Below are 20,871 nucleotides of genomic sequence, written 5' to 3' on the forward strand. Positions count from 1 at the left end.
TTGAACTTAATAGTTACCCATATTTGTCCTTGAAGTTGCATTCCGGGACTCAGACTCATCCTTTCGACACATTCTGCCCATCTGACGCCGCCGGAATGCTGATCTGGACTAGAGGGTGATACGCTAGCGAAGCTAAAGGCTAGCTGACGTAGATGAGTAAACTTTGTTGATTCAATTTGGTCCCTAAATTGAAGTTAAAAACCCTAATTCCCAAATTTAAAGATTAGTCTGCAGTGCCCACTCTCTTATCTTCTCGTCTCTTCCCTTGGATTCTCTTATGTTGGCTTCAGCATCTTCAAAGCCAGACGGTAATGGATATCACGAGCAATGCAACTGGGAGCTCGAACAACCTACGATATTTTGGAAGCATTATGAGGAGAATGACCAAAAACAAAGATTCGCGTTTGCCAGAATAGTGTGGGTGCGGGACGAGACCAGTTTTGCGATGGTCAGGGACGGATTCTAATCCAGAGAGACCGTTCTTCGGTTGCCCAAACTACAATGTAAGTGGTTGTTGTTTGCTGTATTTCTGGATATAAACTTGGCTGATTCACTTTCTTGGGTGCAGACTGTAGGTAAAAGGTGGTATGGTTGTTTCTGTGGGTAGATAAAATTTTGAAAGAAGATGTGATAACATGTGATAGTAGAACAAACCCTTCAGTTGACAATGAAAAATGGAAGATGAAGATTGTTTGAAAACTTGAAAGATTAGAGTCTGAAGCTAGGGTTCTAAAAGTAGGTGAAATTTTGGTGTTTGTATTTATGCTGCTAATTACAGTAGCTATTCTTCTCTTAAAATTGGATAGACAATTTGGTCAATTGTATCTGGTAAAATAAAACCCAAAATCTGACACAGATAAATTCAAGAAAGTCATAATTCATATTCATAATGTAAAAAATACATCCAAAGAAGGTATTATAGAGTCAGAATAATAGTCACCAAGTATATTAGAGTTGTTAAAATATATACCTCATAAGTTTCCAACACTATGATCCTAATTAAGAAAGCATACAAAGTAAATTACTTCACCTAAACAGATAAACAAAGACACCATATGTCCTTAAACATAATAATCTAAGTTATTAATTCTTGGTTCTAGGTGGCTTGAATCCAAGATTAGGCACAAATCTCATTATGCTTGCAAGTCTACAGTTCCTGTGTTGCATCTTATATTCGATTAGGTGGATTAGTGCTTGCTGGTAGAGTACTTGTAGATGATGTGCTTGCAGATGGGGTGTTGGCTGGTTGGGTGGTGGCAGCTGGTGTGCTTGTTGATAGTAATGCTCACTTTTTTCTATTATTTGGAGATAGTAATGCTCACTTTGAATTAACATTTTCTTTGAATAAGTTCATGTACACAGTGTATGGCATCATTGACATTAAGCATCTAACAGCCACTCATATGCAACTTTTTCAAGTTGAGTCTTATGACCATTAGATTACACATATTACATACATACTATAGTTCCTGCAAAGATACTGTCTCCAATGGTAGCAAAAACAGCTCTTCCGAGAAAGCTCCATCTGCATGAATGACACAGTGGATATAAAACACCAAAAACAAGCGCTACGTCAACAAAAATAACCACTATCGATAATAAACTTGTTAAATTCAAGAGAATAATGAAGGCTTACAATGAGAATGGAGAGCAACTGCCCTTAGAAAATGCTCATGTATGGAGGTAATTGGCAGCCATCATTAGCTCCAAAGTTAATTCAGATTCAATAAGAAACTCTGTCTCTTTCTTACTAACAACAGCAAGATTTTCACTATTCAAGTTAATAGAACTATTTTGATGAAAATAACATCGCATGAAGTAAGAGATTTCGGATCAAAGCTACAGAGCTTTCAATTACTTCCTAAAGGAAAGTATAGCTTACATTGCAACACATAAGAAAGACTAACAATGATGCTCGTTAGAGTAGAGAAAGGGGGGCAGGAGGCCAAAATATCAGTTAGAAAAAAGGGGCCAACTCAATTAGTAATGCAATTTTTCAGTAGTATCTCAAATTTTCAAGTTGTCCAGTAGTTTTCTCTTGTCATTTGAAACAGATGACAAGAGAAAGTAAAATGATAAAAGAAGGGCACACAATGAAAAGTGCAACCACATGATACATAAAACCATGTAAAAAAATCTCTCTTTGATGGAGCACTGAATTCAGCGAAACCCCAGACTTTAACACATGAAGAATCCAATCTGAAACCCAAGAAGTAGAAATGAAACTCAAATGGCCGCTTAAAAGAATCAAATAGTTAAACATAATAAAAACCTCCTTGCTCGTCAAGAATCCATCCTACTTAACAGAAGGATCACACAGTGATAGGCACCAAGAAAAAATCAAATTCCCTACTAGAACCAAGATAACAAAATCACAGTTTAGCTGGTCATGTAAAGGGAGTGTTAATAATTTGAATTCCCTAATAACATAAATCCCCCTCCCTCAAAACCCTGCGTTGACATTTTTCAACGATAAAACCAAGGATCACAGATTTAAAAATCCATAGCATATACAAAATTTTCGAATATAGGTAGCTTCGGATACACAACCACAAAATTCACGAAAACCTCTCATACAATAGAATTCACATTAGATTTCATGAAGTCTTGAACACATGCCTCTCAAAAAAGGAGTAAATACCTCACGAATTAGAGATGCCAGTAAAAATACTGGCAAATCTTCTCGAGAATGGTGGTGCTGATCTCAGGGAAGGTAACCTCGCCGTGCTGCTTCTCAGCGAAACTCCCTATCAATACGATCAGAAGAGTGAAATGAGCAGAACCCTAATTTTACAGCGCAAATGGAAGAATTATTAACCAGGATGGAAATAAGAGCAACCTGGAGAGGTAAGCATGTTGTGTATGGTCTGTGAAACCATAGCAGCTTCCTTATAAACAACGAATTTGAAACCCCTCAGTGCTAATAAACTTCAATGTGTCTTCCTTCCTCATCTTGCGATTTTTTATTCCCCCTCGCACCATTACACTCGCCTTCCAAAGTTCAAACAAAATGGTCCCTGAAGTTTGAGGGAGGATTCTTCAAAAGAAATTTTAGAGTGAAACGACGTCGTTTTATGGCATTTACGTGCCACCACTAATACTATGTCGTTTTAGTTTCGCCAGCGTGTCACCCTCTAGTCCAGATGAACTTTTCGATTGCGCCAGATGTGCAGAATATGCCCGAAGGACGAGTCTGAGTTCCGAAGTGCAACTTCAGGGACGAATATGAGTAACTATTAAGTTCAGAGACTACTATGAGACACGAGTGTAACTTTAGGGACCACTTTGAGGCTTAGCTTGAAGTCAAAAGTGAATATATAGTCGTTCTATATTTATATATGTATCGCTATACTATTTCTTTAAATATATATTTTGTTTAGCTTATTTTTAATATATATTTTATATTGTAACATATATTTATATCAATAACTGATTTAATATCTAATTTTTAATATACACGTAACATGATTATATCTTTATATGAGTAGTTGATTGGGGTTAATTTTTTTTCTTAGGCAATTTACATAAATAAAACAAATAGATCTTAAAATTACATGAATACAACAATTAAAAATCTATTACATCTATGTGCAATTATGTATCTATGCAAACCGCTACATATTTGCCGACAGTTTATGTTCAAACTCTCCTAAAGCATAAATCTTTACACCTTTTGCGGTTTACACTCAACAAAATCCAGTCTCTTGAATCCGCTGTTGGTTGTTGCGGTTTATGAGTAGATGGAGCTAATTTGTTATTATTTTTTAAACTCAATAATCTCCCTTTCGATGACGAACATTAAAAAATGAATTGTAAATAAAAAAATGAGAAGAGTTTAATGAACTTCCCTTTGTTGATTCAATTTTCAATTTGAACTCTCTTTCTTTCATTCTATTTGCTCCCCTAAATGTGAGTTTTGCTTCAACATGTGATAATTATTTAAGCAATTTCAATGCAAAAAATATACTTACAAGTAATATTAATTATTAAAACAATCCAACCTGCCATATCTTTTGAACCAGCCTGATAGCTTGTTTTTCAAAAAATTTTACAAGCTATTAATCGCCATTCAGCATCAACCAATCATAAATCAAGTATTAATTAAAAAAATAGAGGTGCAATCAATTAATATTTTTAAAACAGCAGTCTCAACCAATTAGTATCAAATAATTCTCAAATAATTTATGCTAAAAACAGCAGTACTAATTGTTCATGAATTAAACATCTTAACAATTTATTTTTCAAACTCATTCTCCTTTTTGTTATCAACGAGGGATAGTATTTCCTGCACAAAAGTTTGTTAGGCATTAAGAAGTGTATTAGTTCAAGTTAAAATTCTACAAAGTCGCTGATGAAGGCTAGATACCGATTTAAAATTTCACAAGGTAAAAATTCGAATTCATTGTAAGCATAATCATAAACCAACAAATAACTATATCAAAGTTTAAAAGATGTCAAAAGTTACAAATTAAATAGTCGGGAGTTTTAAATCTCGGGTTGTTCTTCCACGGAATTGCAATCGGGTGTACAAGTCATTGGCTATGAGAGATTTAGATTTTGATAGCATTAAACAAGAATTTAAATGACAAAAAAGTAAAGAAGCATGCAAGAAATTAAACTAAAACAATTAAGGCAAAGAAAAGGAAATTCAAGTGCAAAAAAAGATTTTGGAAAAGGTTGAGAGTCAAGGGTTCCTATCCTTGTCATTAACCACGAACATGACAATTGTGAAGAGTTAATTCCACTTTATCATCTCCTAAACATCAGAAAAAAGTCAAATATGCATAATTGATCTTAATCCACAAATTCTAACTAACTCACTAATTAGACTTAGTGAAAGGATAACGTCAGTGGAAATAAAATCAACTAACAACCCTAAATCACCTATCAATATCGGACATCAATGACTCAAGATCACACCTAAGTTCTCAATTCCAAGCAAAGAGAAAAATCTACTCTATAACTAGTCCAAATATTTTATCAAACACTAGGTGTGCATAAAAGTAAAACATGACAAATTGCAAGAAGTAATAAAATCTACAGCTACCCAATACAAGAAGGCAATAATAACAACTTAAGCAAGCATCATTAAATATAAAAACATCAAATTGCATTAAAAAAATTAGAATTCAACAAGTATTTATATCAAATTTTCTAAAAATAGAGAAACTAACAAGAAAAAAATAAATGAATTAGGATACTAGAACATAAAAATGTAAAGAAAACTATACTAAAACAAAATCAAAACCTAAATATAAAGAGAAATTAAACTAAGAAAACCTAAATTCTAGAGAGAAGTTGGAGTAAAGCATCAGATTAAACTACTCTACACTTCTTCTACACTACTTGCTTGATCTCCTTTGAATTTTTGCTTTAAATGTTTCACAAATGAGTTGGATTGGATTCAAAATGGGTTTGAAATCGTGAGTCATGCGTTAACTTAAGTGAATCATGTGCTGCGAGTCGTGCATACGCATAAGACATGCATACGCACAACCTAAAAATGTCCCATCTTCATTTCTTCATGAATTCTTCATTTTTGCATGCTTTTTCTTCATCCTTCCAAGCCATTCTTGCCTTCTAACCTTTGAATCACTCAAACAAACATATCAAGGCATCGAATGTGATAAAAGTGAATTAAATTTGGTAATTTAAAACATAAAAGTATGTTTTTAATAATTAAGCATAATTATGAAAAAATTCACAAAAGCATGCAATTTCAAGGAATAAATGCAAGGTAAGTGATGAGCGGATATTTTATACGCTTTTTGGGGGTAATTTCATATAGTTTTTAGTATGTTTTAGTTAGTTTTTAGTATATTTTTATTAGTTTTTAGGTAAAATTTATATTTCTGGACTTTACTATGAGTTTGTGTGTTTTTCTGTGATTTCAAGTATTTTCTGGCTGAAATTGAGGGAGTTGAGCAAAAATCCGATTCAGGCTGAAAAAGGACTACTGATGCTATTGGATTTTGACCTCCTTGCACTCGTAATAGATTTTTTGGAGCTACAAGAGTCCAGTTGGTGCGCTCTCAATTGGGTTGGAAAGTAGACATCCAGGGCTTTCCAGCAATATATAATAGTCTATACTTTGCGCGAAGATAAATGATGTAAACTGGCGTTTAACGCCAGTTTCATGTTGCATTCTGGCGTTGAACGCTAGAAACAGGTTACGAGTTAGAGTTGAACGCCAGAAACTGGTTACAACCTGATGTTTAACTCTAGAAACAGTCCAGGCATGTGAGAAGCTCAAGTCTCAGCCCCAGCACACACCAAGTGAGCCCCAGAAGTGGATTTTTGCACTATCCATCTTAGTTTACTCATTTTCTGTAAACATAGGTTACTAGCTTAGTATTTAAACAACTTTAGATTTATTTTACATCTCATGACATTTTAGATCTGAACTTTGTACTCATTGATGGCATGAGTCTCTAAACTCCATTTTTGTGGGTGAGGAGCTCTGCAGCGTCTCGATGAATTAATGCAATTATTTCTGTTTTCTATTCAAACACGCTTGTTCCTATTTAAGATGTTCATTCGCACTTCAATATGAAGAAGGTGATGATCCGTGACACTCATCACCATTCTCAACCTATGAACGCGTGCTTGACAACCACCTCCATTTTACCTTCGATTGAATGAATATCTCTTGGATTCTTTAATCAAAGTCTTCGTGGTATAAGCTAGAATCCATTGGCAGCATCCTTGAGAATCTGGAAAGTCTAAACCTTGTCTGTGGTATTCCGAGTAGGATTCAGGGATTGGATTACTGTGACGAACTTCAAACTCGTGAGTGTTGGGCGTAGTGACAGACACAAAAGGATCAATGGATCCTATTCCGACATGATCGAGAACCGACAGATGATTAGCCGTGCTGTGACAAAGCATTTGGACCATTTTCACTGAGAGGATGGGAAGTAGCCATTGACAACGGTGACGCCCTGCATACAGCTTGCCATGGAAGGAGCCTTGCATGTTTGAAAGTAAGAAAGTATTATGTTGCAGGGATTCAGAAGACAAGGCATCTCCAAAACTCCAACATATTCTCTATTATTGAGTAACAATTACTTATTTTATGCCCTTTCACTTTTTACAATTGAAACTAAAGAACCCTATTGGTATCCTGACTAAGAATAATAAGATAACCATAGCTTGCTTCAAGCCAACAATCTCCGTGGGATTCGACCCTTACTCACGTAAGATATTACTTGGACGACCCAGTGCACTTGCTGGTTAGTTGTGCGGAATTACATAGTGTGAGTATAATTTTCGTGCAACAAGTTTTTGGCGCCGTTGCCGGGGATTGTTTGAGTTTGAACAACTGACGGTGAATCTTGTTACTTAGATTAGGAAAAATTTGTCTTTTTGTTTAGAATCACTAGGATTACATCTTCTATTATTCCTTTTTTAAAAATCTTTCAAAAATATTATTTTTCTTTATCAGTTTTTAATTTTTCTTGGAATCTTTTGTTTGAGTTTAGTTTCATATTTTAAGTTTGGTGTCAATTGCATGCTTTTCTTTGTCCTTCAATTTTCGAATTGCATGTTCTTTGTTCTTCCTTGATCTTCAATTATTCTTGTCAATTTTTCTTGTTTGATCCTTGGTTTGTCTTGTTTTGTGTCTTTTCTTATTTTTCTTGTGCTTTTTCAAAATATTAGTTTTCAAAAAATATTTTTATTTATTAAAAATACATCTTTAAAACACATTACATTTATAGCTCAATTGGCTAGAGCGTTAGTTTGTGTTCTTGGTAATTTGGTATCTTTTTTTTTAAATCTTTTTCAAAAAAAATTTTTCTTTGATTAAATCTTGTGCCAAACTTTAAGTTTGGTGTTCTTTCTTTTGTTCTTGTTGTTCTTGTGAGTCTTCAAGGTGTTCTTGAGTCTTCTTTGTGTTTTGATCTTAAAATTTTTAAGTTTGGTGTGCCTTGGTGTTTTCCCTCCAAAATTTTTGAAAACAAGGAGCATTGGATTTAAAAATTTTAAGTCTTGTATCTTTTGTGTGTTTTTCTCTTTCATAATAAAATTCAAAAATAAAAAATATTTTTTTCTAACTATTTTTAAACAATTTTTTTGAAACTTTTCACAAAAATTCAAATTTCAATTTCAAATTTTTTCAAATCTTATCCTTTTATTTTTTTTTTAAAAAAATTATATCTTTTTCAAAAAAATATCCTAACCACTCTCTCTCTCTCCTCACTTTTTCGAAAAATTTTAAAATATATATTTTTTTAAATTTTATTTGTATTTTTTGTATTTTTAGTTTTTATTTTATTTTATTTTATTATTTCGAAAATTATTTTTCTTATATAATAAAATAAATAAAATAAATCCATATCATCTCCCTTTCTCCATCATGGACCTAAGTGGAAGTGAACAGTCCAGAAGGACTCTGGGGTCGTATGCTAACCCCACTACTGCTTCATATGGGAGTAGTATCTGTATACCCTCCATTGGAGTTAGTAGCTTTGAGTTGAATCTTCAGCTCATTATCATGGTGCAACAAAGTTGCCAGTATTTCGGTCTTCCACAGGAAGAACCTACAGAGTTTCTGGCACAATTTTTACAAATTGTTGACACAGTACATGATAAAGAAGTAGATTAGAATGTCTACAGATTATTACTGTTTTCATTTGCTATAAAAGACCAAGCTAAGAGGTGGTTAAATAACCAACCTAAGGCTAGCATAAGGACATGAAAACAGTTGTCAGAAAAATTCCTAAATCAATACTTCCCTCCAAAACGGATGACACAGCTAAGGCTAAACATCCAAGACTTTAAACAAGGAGATAATAAATCTCTTTATGATGCCTAGGAGAGATACATAGAGATGCTAAGAAAATGCCCTTCTGAAATGTTTTCAGAATGGGTGCAGTTAGACATCTTCTATTATGGGCTTACAGAGAAAGCTCAGATTTCTCTAGACCACTCAGCTGGTGGATCTATACATATGAGAAAGACAATTGAAGAAGCTCAAGAGCTCATTGATACAGTTGCCAGAAATAAGCATCTGTACCTAAGCAGTGAATCTTCCATGAAAGAAGAGGCTAAAATAGTAACTGATGAACTCAGTCCTGCAGAACACGTTACTGAATTCAATAAGCAATTAGATTTTCTAACAAAACAGCTAGCCGAATTCAAGGAGATATTGCAAGAAACAAGAATGACTAATATGAATACGGAAGTGCAGTTGAAGCAAACAGAATAGCAGTTATCAAAACAAATAACAGAAGAGTGCCAAGCAGTTCAATTAAGAAGTGGGAGAACATTAAATACCTCACTTCAAGGCAGCAGGAAGCCAAGAAATGAACAAACTGCTACCCAAAATCCCTTTGAGGACAGTAAGAGCCCAGAGAGGAACAGTTCTGGCATTCAAACGCCAAAAAGGGGTGAAGGGCTGGCGTTAAACGCCCAACCCATGATCAATTCTGGCGTTCAAACGCCAGAAACAGGCAAGAAGTTGGCGTTGAATGCCCAAAAGAAGCTTAGTTCTGGCATTCAGACGCCAGAAACAGGTAAGGAGTTGGTGTCTAACGCCACTCCAGCTTTCACCCCTGGCATTCAAACGCCAGTGGGGGATCAGACACATACAAGTGCTGATAGCAACCCCTCTAAGAAGGCTTCTCAACCCACATCTGTAGGCAATAAACCTGCAGCAACTAAGGTTGAGGAATACAAAGCCAAAATGCCTTATCCTCAGAAACTTCGCCAAGCAGAACAGGATAAGCAATTTGCCCGCTTTGCACACTATCTCAGGACTTTTGAAATAAAGATTCCATTTGCAGAGGCACTTGAGCAAATTCCCTCTTATGCTAAGTTCATGAAAGAAATCTTAAGTCATAAGAAGGATTGGAGAGAAACTGAAAAAATTTACCTCACTGAAGAATGCAATGCAGTCATTCTGAAAAGCTTACCAGAAAAGCTTAAAAATCCCGGAAGCTTTATGATACCATGCATATTAGAGGGTACTAGTACCAAGCAAGCTCTATGTGATCTTGGGACAAGTATCAACCTAATACCTATATCTACTATCAGAAAGCTTGGTTTGACTGAAGAAGTCAAACCAACCTGGATATGTCTCCAACTTGCTGATGGCTCCATTAAATACCCATCAGGCATGATTGAAGACATGATTGTCAAGGTTGGGCCTTTGCCTTTCCCACTGACTTTGTGGTGCTGGAAATGGAGGAGCACAAGAGTGTAACTCTCATTCTAAGAAGACTTTTCTAGCAACTGGACGAACCCTCATCGACGTCCAAAAAGGGGAAGTAACCCTAAGAGTCAATGAGGACGAGTTTAAGTTGAATGTTGTCAAAGCTATGCAGCATCCAGACACCCCAAACGACTGCATGAGTATTGATATTATTGACTCCCTGGTAAAAGAAGTCAATATGACTGAGAGTCTCGAATCAGAGCTAGAAAATATCTTTAAAGATGCTCAGCCTGATCTGGAGGAACCAGAGAGAATAATAGAACCTCTGAGAATCCCTCAGAAAAGGAGAAACCTCCCAAACCCGAGCTCAAACCATTACCACCATCCCTGAAATATGCATTTCTGGGAGAAGGTGATACCTTTCCTGTAATCATAAGCTCTAGCTTAGAGCCACAGGAAGAGGAAGCACTAATTCAAGTGCTAAGGACACACAAGATAGCTCTTGGGGGTGGTCCATCAGTGATCTTAAGGGCATTAGCCCAGCCAGATATATGCACAAGATCCTGTTGGAGGGTGACGCTAATCCAGTGGTTTAACCATAGAGGCGGCTGAATCCAGTCATGAAGGAGGTGGTGCAGAAGGAGGTCACTAAATTACTAGAAGCTGGGATTATTTATCCTATTTCTGATAGCCCCTGGGTAAGTCCTGTCCAAGTCGTCCCTAAGAAGGGTGGCATGACAGTGGTTCATAATGAAAAAAATGAACTGGTTCCTACAAGAAAAGTTACAGGATGGCGTATGTGTATTGATTATAGAAGGCTCAATACAACTACCAGAAAGGATCATTTTCCTTTACCATTCATAGACCAGATGCTAGAAAGACTGGCAGGTCATGAATACTACTGCTTCCTGGATGGATATTGATGAGCGGATAATTTATACGCTTTTTGGCATTATTTTTAGGTAGTTTTTAGTAAGTTCAAGCTACTTTTAGGGATGTTTTCATTAGTTTTTATGTTAAATTCACATTTCTGGACTTTAATATGTGTTTGTGTGTTTTTCTGTGATTTCAGGTAAATTCTGGCTGAAATTGAGGGACTTGAGCAAAACTCTGATAGGAGGCTGACAAAAGGACTGCTGATGCTGTTGGATTCTGACCTCCCTGCACTCGAAATGGATTTTCTGGAGCTACAGAACTCCAAATGGCGCGCTCTCAATGGCGTTAGAAAGTAGACATCCAGATCTTTCCAGAAATATATAATAGTTCATACTTTATTTGGGAATTGACGACGTAAAGTGGCGCTCAACGCCAAGTACATGCTGCTGTCTGGAGTCAAACGCCAGAAACACGTCACAACCCGGAGTTGAACGCCCAAAACACGTTACAACTTGGCGTTCAACTCCAATAAAAGCCTCAGCTCGTGGATAGATCAAGCTCAGCCCAAACATACACCAAGTGGGCCCTGGAAGTGGATTTATGCATCAATTACTTACTTCTGTAAACCCTAGTAGCTAGTTTATCATAAATAGAACCTTTTACCAGTGTATTAGACATCTTTGGACGATTAGTTCTCAGATCATGGGGGCTGGCCATTTGGCCATGCCTGAACCTTTCACTTATGTATTTTCAACGGTGGAGTTTCTACACACTATAGATTAAGGGTGTGGAGCTTTGCTGTACCTCAAGTTTCAATGCAATTACTACTACTTTCTATTCAATTCTCCTTATTCTTATTCCAAGATATACGTTGCACTTCAACTTGATGAATGTGATGATCCATGATACTCATCATCATTCTCACCTATGAACGCGAGTGACTGACAACCACTTCCGTTCTACCTTAGGCCGGGCGCATATCTCTTAGATTCCCCAACAGAATCTTCGTGGTATAAGCTAGATAGATGGCGGCATTCATGGGAATCCGAAAGTCTAACCTTGTCTGTGGTATTCCGAGTAGGATTCCGAGAATCCGGAAAGTGTAACCTTGTCTGTGGTATTCCGAGTAGGATTCTGGGATTGAATGACTGTGACAAGCTTCAAACTCCTGAAGGCTGGGCGTTAGTGACAGACGCAAAAGAATCAAGGGATTCTATTCCAACCTGATTGAGAACCGACAGATGATTAGCCGTGCTGTGACAGAGCATAGGACCATTTTCACTGAGAGGATGGGATGTAGCCATTGACAACGGTGATGCCCTACATACAGCTTGCCATGGAAAGGAGTAAGAAGGATTGGATGAATGTAATAAGAAAGTAGAGATTCGAGAGGAGCACAGCATCTCCATATGCCTATCTGAAATTCCCACCATGGAATTATATAAGTAACTATTTGCTATTTTATTTTCTGTTTATTATTTATTTTCGAACTTATCATAAACCATTTAATCTGCCTAACTGAGATTTACAAGGTGACCATAGCTTGCTTCATACCAACAATCTCCGTGGGATCGACCCTTACTCACGTAAGGTATTACTTGGACGACCCAGTGCACTTGCTGGTTAGTTGAACGGAGTTGTGAGATTCTCTAACAGTGCCTGTAACTCTTTTGGTCCAACAATAACACTAAGTTGTTGGTGCCATTACCAGGGATTATTAAGATCCCAATTCATCATACCATGATCTCTTTGGGGTATTTAATTATAGCTGCCAACATCATGGGAAAAATAATAGATCACAATTTCGTCCACCAAGTTTTTGGCGCCGTTGGCAGGGATTGTTCGAGTATGGACAACTGACGGTTCATCTTGTTACTCAGATTAGGTAATTTTCTTTTCAAAAATTTTTCAAAAATCTTTTTCAAAATTTTCTTTTCTTTTTCGTTTTTCCAAAAATATTTTCGAAAAAATTAATAAAAATCCAAAAAAATCATAAAACCATAAAAATAAAAAATATTTTGTGTTTCTTGTTTGAATCTTGAGTCAATTTTTAAGTTTGGTGTCAATTGCATGCTTTAAAAATTTTTTCTTGCATTTTTCAAAAATTCATGCATTCACAGTGTTCTTCATGATCTTCAAGTTGTTCTTGACAAGTCTTCTTGTTTGATCTTAATATTTTCTTGTTTTGTGTTGGTTGTTGTTTTTCATATGCATTTTTCGTTTGTTAGAATCCATGCATTAAAGATTTCTAAGTTTGGTGTCTTGCATGTTTTCTTTGCATAAAATTTTTTTCAAAAATATGTTCTTGATGTTCATCATGATCTTCAAAGTGTTCTTGGTGTTCATCTTGACATTCATAGTGTTCTTGCATGCATTATGTGTTTGATCCAAAATTTTTATGTTTTGGGTCATTTTTGTGTTTTTCTTTATCATAATTAAAATATTCAAAAATAAAAAAATATCTTTTCCTTATTTTTCTCATAATTTTCGAAAATTTGAGTTGACTTAGTCAAAATTTTTTAAAATTAGTTATTTCTTACAAGTCAAGTCAAATTTTCAAAAATTTAAAAATCTTATCTTTTTAAAAATCTTTTTCAAAAATCATATCTTTTCCAATTTTTCCTCTTTTTCGAAAATTTCAAAAATCTTTTTCAAAATATTTTCAAAATCTTTTTCTTATCTTTATATCAAATTTTCAAAAATTAGCTAACAATTAATGTGATTGATTCAAAAATTTGAAGTTTGTTACTTTCTTGTTAAGAAAGGTTCAATCTTTAAATTCTAGAATCATATCTTGTAGTTACTTGTTAGTTAAGTAATTAATTTTAATTTTAAAAATTAAATCTTTTTCAAACATATCTTTTTATCACATCTTTTTATCTTATCTTTTTATCATATCTCTTTCAAAATATTATCTTTTTCAAAAATTTGATTTCAAAATATCTTATCTAACTTCCTATCTTCTTATCTTTTCAATTTGACTTTAATATCTTTTTCAACCAACTAATTAACTTTTTGTTTGTTTCTTATCTTTTTCAAAACCACCTAACTACTTTTCCCTCTCTAATTTTCGAAAATATCTCATCCCTTTTTCAAAAATTCTTTTTAATTAATTAATTTTTTAAATTTTAATTTTAATTATATCTTATCTTTAATTTTCGAAAATCACTAACTACTTTTTCAAAATTATTTTCGAAATCCTCTATCTCTCCTCTTCTTCTATTTAATTATTTATTTACTAACACTTCTCTTCACCTCTCTTCATCTAAAAATCCGAACCCATTCTTCTTCACTCTTCTCCCCTTTCTTCTTCAACTAACATAAAGGAATCTCTATACTGTGACATAGAGGATTCCTCTTTTTTTCTTGTTTTCTTCTCTTTCATATGAGTAGGAACAAGGAAAAAGGCACTCTTGTTGAAATTGATCCAGAACCTGAAAGGACTCTGAAGAGGAAATTAAGAGAAGCTAAATTACAACAATCCAGAAACAACCTTTTAGAAATTTTCGAACAAGAGAAGGAGATGCCAGCCGAACCCAACAACAATAATGCAAGGAGAATGCTTGGTGACTTCACAAAACCAACGTCCAAATTTGATGGAAGAAGCATCTCCATTCCTGCCATTGGAGCCAACAATTTTGAGTTTAAGCCTCAACTAGTTACTTTAATGCAACAGAACTGCAAGTTTTATGGACTTCCATCTAAAGATCCTTACTAGTTTTTAACTGAGTTCTTGCAGATTTGTGAGACTGTTAAGACAAATGGAGTAGATCCTGAAGTCTACAGGCTCATGCTTTTCCCTTTTGTTGTAAGAGACATGGCTAGAATATGGTTGGACTCACAACCTAAAGATAGCCTGGACTCCTGGGATAAGCTGGTCATGGCTTTCTTGGATAAATTTTTTCCTCCTCAAAAGCTGAGCAAGCTTAGAGTGGATGTTCAGACCTTCAAACAAAAAGATGGTGAATCCCTCTATGAAGCTTGGGAAAGATACAAGCAGTTGACCAAAAGATGTCCATCTGACATGTTTTCAGAATGGACCATATTAGATATATTCTATTATGGTCTATCTGAGTTTTCGAAAATGTCATTGGACCATTCTGCAGATGGATCTATTCACCTAAAGAAAACGCCTGAAGAGACTCAAGAACTTATTGACATGGTTGCAAATAATCAATTCATGTACACTTCTGAGAGGAATTCCGTGAATAATGGGATGCCTCAGAGGAAGGGAGTTCTTGAAATTGATGCTTTGAATGCCATATTGGCTCAGAACAAAGTGTTGACTCAGCAAGTCAACATGATCTCTCAAAGTCTGAATGGATGGCAAAATGCATCCAACAGTACTAAAGAGGCAGCTTTTAAAGAAGCTTATGATCTTGAGAACCTTGCAATGGCAGAGGTTAATTACATGGGTGAACCTTATGGAAACACCTATAATTCATCATGGAGAAATCATCCAAATTTCTCATGGAAGGATCAACAAAAGCCTCAACAAGGCTTTAACAATAGTGGACGCAATAGGCTGAGCAATAACAAGCCTTTTCCATCATCTTCTCAGCAACAGATAGAGAATTCTGAACAAAGCACTTCAAATTTAGCCAATCTAGTCTCTGATCTGTCAAAAGCCACTTTCAGTTTCATGAGTTAAACAAGATCCTCCATCAGAAATCTGGAGGCACAAGTGGGCTAGCTGAGTAAGAAAGTCATTAAAACTCCTCCCAGTATTCTCCCAAGAAATACTAAAGAGAATCCAAAAGGAGAGTGCAAGGCCATTGATGTGATCAATATGGCCGAATGCACAAGGGAGGAGAAGGACGAAAATCCTAGTGAGGAAGACCTCCTGGGACGTCTCTCAAGCAAGAAGGAGTTTCCTATTAAGGATCCAAAGGAATCTGAGGCTCATATAGAGACCATAGAGATTCCATTAAATCTCCTTCTGCCATTCATGAGCTCTGAATACTATTCTTCCTCTGAAGAGGATGAAGATGTGACTAGAAAGCAAGTTGCTCAATATTTAGGAGCTATCATGAAGCTGAATGCCAAGTTGTTTGGTAATGAGACTTGGGAAAGTGAACCTCTTGATAAACCCCAATTTGACGGTTTATCTTGTATTGAATTTAGAGGATTTTGATAACCTTTTGTCACATTTAGCCTATGAATTAGCATGGTTTTGTTCTCTCTCCCATATTTATGCTTAAGTGTAAAAACATATTTTTTGAGCCTTATTTTGATGAATTCTAATTTCTCCTTGATTCCATAAGATGCCTTGATGTATTTGCTAATAATTCCAGGATTGAAATAGGCTAGGCATGGATCAAAGGTAGCAAGGAAGGAAGCATACAAGTGGAGAGAAGCATAAAAAGTCAAAGAAGCAAGGTCAGCCATACACGCGCCCGCGCGCACATTGCAGAATCGACCAGGGACGCGCATGCGTACCATGCGCGCACGCGTCGATGACCGCACATGACCTCATTAAAGCAACACGTGCATGGCGATTTGAGAGGGTTTCTGAACCTATTTTGGCGCCAAATGCTGATACGAGGGAATGAATCTAGCATATAGCATAATTAGGATTAGTTTAGAGTTAGTTTTAGAGAAAGAAGCTCTCACCTCTCTCTAGAATTAGGATTAGGTTTAGGTTAATCTCTCTTCTTAGATCTAGGTTTAATTCATGCTTTGATTCACTTTTCATTCACCAATTCTTAATCTTCTCCTCCTCCTCTTTCTAGTTATGTGCTTTAATAATTGTAATTCTTCATTTTGTTTTGGATAGATTGTTGTCCTTTTATTTTCTTTCAATAATGCAATTTGAGGTAATTCATGATATTTATGATTTCCTTGATTATTGTTGTTAATTCTTTGCAATAATTGTTGTTAGATTTCATTCTTGTTATTGATTTACTATGCTTTCTTTTGTGCCTTCCAAGTGTTTGATGAAATGCTTGGTTGGATTTTAGTATAGATTTTGTTCCTCTTGGCTTTGGTAGAGTGACTAGTGACTCTTAAGTTTTCTAATTCCTTTGTTGATTGATAATTAGAAGTTGCTAATTGATTTGAATGCCTCTAAAGCTAGTCTTTCCTTTAGGAGTTGATTAGGACTTGAGAAATCAAATTGATTCATCCACTTGACTTTCCTCCATGGTTAGAGGTTAACTAAGTGGGAGCAATGGACAATTTGTCATCACAATTGAGGAGGATAACTAGGATAGGACTTCTAGTTCTCATATCTTGCCAAGAGCTTTTCTAGTTGTTAGTTTATTTTCTTTGCCATTTATATTTCTTGTCTAAAATCTTAAAAACCCCAAATATAACTCACAACCAATAACAAGACACTTCATTACAATTCCTAGGGAGAACGACCCGAGGTCCAATACTTCGGTTTATAAATTTTAGGGGTTTGTACTAGTGACAAACAACTTTTTGTATGAAAGGATTATTGTTTGGTTTAGAAACTATACTTTACAACGAGATTTCATTAGTGAAATTCTAAACCGTCAAAAATCCAATCATCAAAATGGCGCCGTTGCCGGGGATTTGCAATGGTGTTATGTTATTGGTTATTGTACATATGTGAATATTGTGAATAGGTTTATCTTTTGTTTGTTTCATAATTTTTGTTAGTTTTATTTTGTTCTCTCGCTATGAATTCTCACTTTGGCTTTGAGTTTGGTTCTAATTGTGTTGTAGGAAATGTGGACTTAAATGGCAACATGTACCATGGATGGAACCATCAAAGATGGGAGGAGCCTCAAGGAATTGATCACTCCTATTGGCAACAACCTCCGGATACTTATAGGTATAATTTCCATCCTAATGCATGTCAATTTAACGGCTATGATGACTCTTTTTGTGACACTCAACAACCACCATCATATGCCTATGAATCTTATCCTCAACATGGACCTCAACCATACTCACAAGCCTTTCCACATCAAGCACCTTCCTATGACCCTTATCCATCATATAACCAATCACCCATACCACATCCTTGTGATCATTATGAGCAAGAACCTATAGAACCACCACAACCCTATCAAGATTACTCCCAAGAACCACCTCAATACACACAATCTCTATACCCTTACCAAGAAGAACCACCTTCCTACCATGAACCCTCTCTCCAAAATAATGAACCTTCTTACTCACCCCAAACCCCAATAGACGATCCTCTCACTTTGTTACTTCAAGGATAAGAAGCCATGAAGCGGGATACACTTGAGTTTGTGACCAATTTGACCAAGGTGGTGCATACTTTAGCCCACCAATGTTTGAAGACTCAAGGTAATTCCGTGACCACATGTGAAAGGTCAAAAAAAGAGCAAAGCATGAAGGAGAAATTAAAAAATTCGGTGGGGGATGAGGGATGCCATTTTGTATTGGAGCAACTAGAAGAAGCCATGATTATTGAAGAAAAGGAAGAAGCGGTTGAAGATTTAGGAGATATTGGAAGTCCATGGGAATGTAGCATCATGGAGAACTCTTCCAAGAAGCTTGAAATTGATGTTGAAGAGGGTGCGCAACCTCCAAGGCATGTCATAGTTGAAGACTTAGAAGAGGTTTATCAAGAGATAGATTCAATCATGGATGAATTTCTCTCTACAATGGAATCCTCTCCCATTGGACATGAAGTTGAAATTATAAAAGAGTATGCACAACCTCCCAAGGAAAACGAAAATGGCATGGTGTATATTGAAATTGAAGAAAATGAAGAGGTTGATCAAGAGATGAATTCATTCATCAATGAATTCCTATCCAAAATTGAATCACCTCCCATTAGACAAGATGAAGTTCTTGAAGACAACACCAAGCCAAATGATGAAAGGGGAAAGGTTGAAATTGAAGAAGCTTGCGAAGAGGTGGAAACAACTAAAGAAGAGCCTAAAGAAGTGGACCTTGCATTGTCTAAGTGTGGGGAGGTCTCCCTTCCCGAGTCACCATCCAACACAACATTCAAGTGGGTAGAATTCTTATCTATAAGCTTTAATTTTTCACTTGAACATGGTTTGATTGAAAATGATGGACAACTTAGAGCTCTTTGTGGACTTAAAGGAAAAAGAGAATTGTGTAGTGGTTGGAAATTGGGTATAAAACTCACTAAGGTTAAAGCTTCAAGGTATAGGGATTATGATGGGACAAGAATCACCGTATATGGGTTTAGAAGGAAGCATTGGTGGAATAAAGAGAATTCTATATGCCAACTACAAGCATGCCAACCACCCGTACAGAAAAATCATGAAACTCAACTAACGGATGGGTGTGAAGATAAGATACGGGATCCCGGTTCGCTATGTGAAGACCAACTATGGGGATTCATATCTTGGGGAGAACTTTGCCCAAGCTTGATGGAAATGGTTGGAAATTCTGTCAACCAATTGAGAGGCAAGGATCCTTGGAGATTTAAGGATGAGTACAAACATAAGCCACCATGACAATAAGCGCCTCAAAATGTCCAACTTAAGGACTTAAACTAAAAGTGCTAGGTGGGAGACACCCCACCATGGTAAACTCTTTCCACTCTCTTTTAAATTTGCTTAATAAGTGATTTGAGTTACCATTGTAGGTAGATGTTTCATATAAATTTGTTTGTACAACTTAATTGTTAGCTTAGTCGCGTGTATGTTGTGTTTAGTAGTAGATGAATAATATCAAATTGCATTTTTGTGAATTGTATGATGGTTAATTGAATAAAGATGTTGTGAGCAGTATGGGGAGCACCCAGCATAATTTTTCTGATATAAAAAAAAAGCAGAGAGGGGGTGGACGCGCGCGCACGATGTATGCGCAAGCGTCCCTAAGCGGATGCATCATCACCCACATTCCAGAGAGTTGGGCCTCTCTTGGGAAAACACTATGCCCTGAGCCCAACACAATCCACGCTGACGCGCACTACGTGCGTGCGCGCCGATCATGCGAAAAAGGACATGTACGCGGACGCGCACCTGCCGCGTCCGCGTCGATCTGCTGCTGCAAAATTTTGAGCCAATCCCCAGAGAGTTATGCTGGATCTGGGCCAACTTTAAGCCCCTAGCCCAACTCAATCTGCGCGGACGCGCACACGCCGCGTGCGCGCCCATATGCCTAAAGGAGGAATAGACGCGAGCGAACACATCGCGCTAGCACGCCTTTCGACAAATTCTCAATATACGCGGACGCGCGCTTGCCGCGCGCGCGTCCCTTATATGATACCGCTCCAGGCCTTTGCCCAGAGAGTTGGGCATGCGTCAAGCCCACTCTAAGCCTCAGGCCCAACCACATGTACGCGTACGCGCGCTGTACGCGCACGCGCCGTTGCATAATCTGCCAATCCACGCTTGAGCGCACTGCACGCTCACGCGTGGGTCCCAAGTTTTCTCAATGTACGCGGACGCGCAAGGTGCGCGCTCGCGTCGATTCAAAAAAAAGGGATAACCCTAAGACGCAGAGAGTGTTGCACAGTCGTGCACTCCTTTTTCCCTCACCATTTCCATCTTCTTCTTCTCACCTCAACTGCCGTCACAGCGGCGCCATCGCTGCCACCGCACGGCCAACCTCCTTCTCTCACCATCAACCCCTCTCGCCCCCTCTCTCTCTCTTGTCCACTCACTCTGCTCTCTACTCTCTCGCACAACCCACACGCCGCTGCAGTCACCGTCATCCTACACGCCACCGTCCATGGCGGCGCAACTTCTGATTCTGCTGCCCCTCTCATAATTCCCTTCCCATTCTCCGTTGTTCCCCCGCTCCCAGGTTCCTGTTCATACTCTATTTGTTTTTAATTGTTCAATTTTGTTAGCTTCTGTAACTTTCTGTTAGTTAGTTTGAATTCAAATGTTGCATGTTAGGTTAGTTAGAAATATTTA

At 36.9% G+C, this 20,871-nt stretch overlaps 1 non-coding gene and 1 pseudogene across 1 annotated transcript; both read right to left on the reverse strand.

Annotated features, from left to right (window-relative positions):
* Positions 1-1,671: 1,671 nt before the first annotated feature.
* LOC112704047 (uncharacterized) lies at positions 1,672-2,952 on the reverse strand (annotated as a pseudogene).
* An 11,999-nt stretch (positions 2,953-14,951) lies between these two features.
* On the reverse strand, positions 14,952-15,055 carry LOC112704400 (small nucleolar RNA R71). Its single transcript, XR_003155026.1, has one exon. It is a non-coding gene; the product is annotated as a small nucleolar RNA R71 (small nucleolar RNA).
* Positions 15,056-20,871: the final 5,816 nt, after the last annotated feature.

The sequence above is a fragment of the Arachis hypogaea genome, chromosome 7 (assembly GCF_003086295.3).
Source record: "Arachis hypogaea cultivar Tifrunner chromosome 7, arahy.Tifrunner.gnm2.J5K5, whole genome shotgun sequence".
NCBI classification, from domain to species: Eukaryota; Viridiplantae; Streptophyta; class Magnoliopsida; order Fabales; family Fabaceae; genus Arachis; species Arachis hypogaea.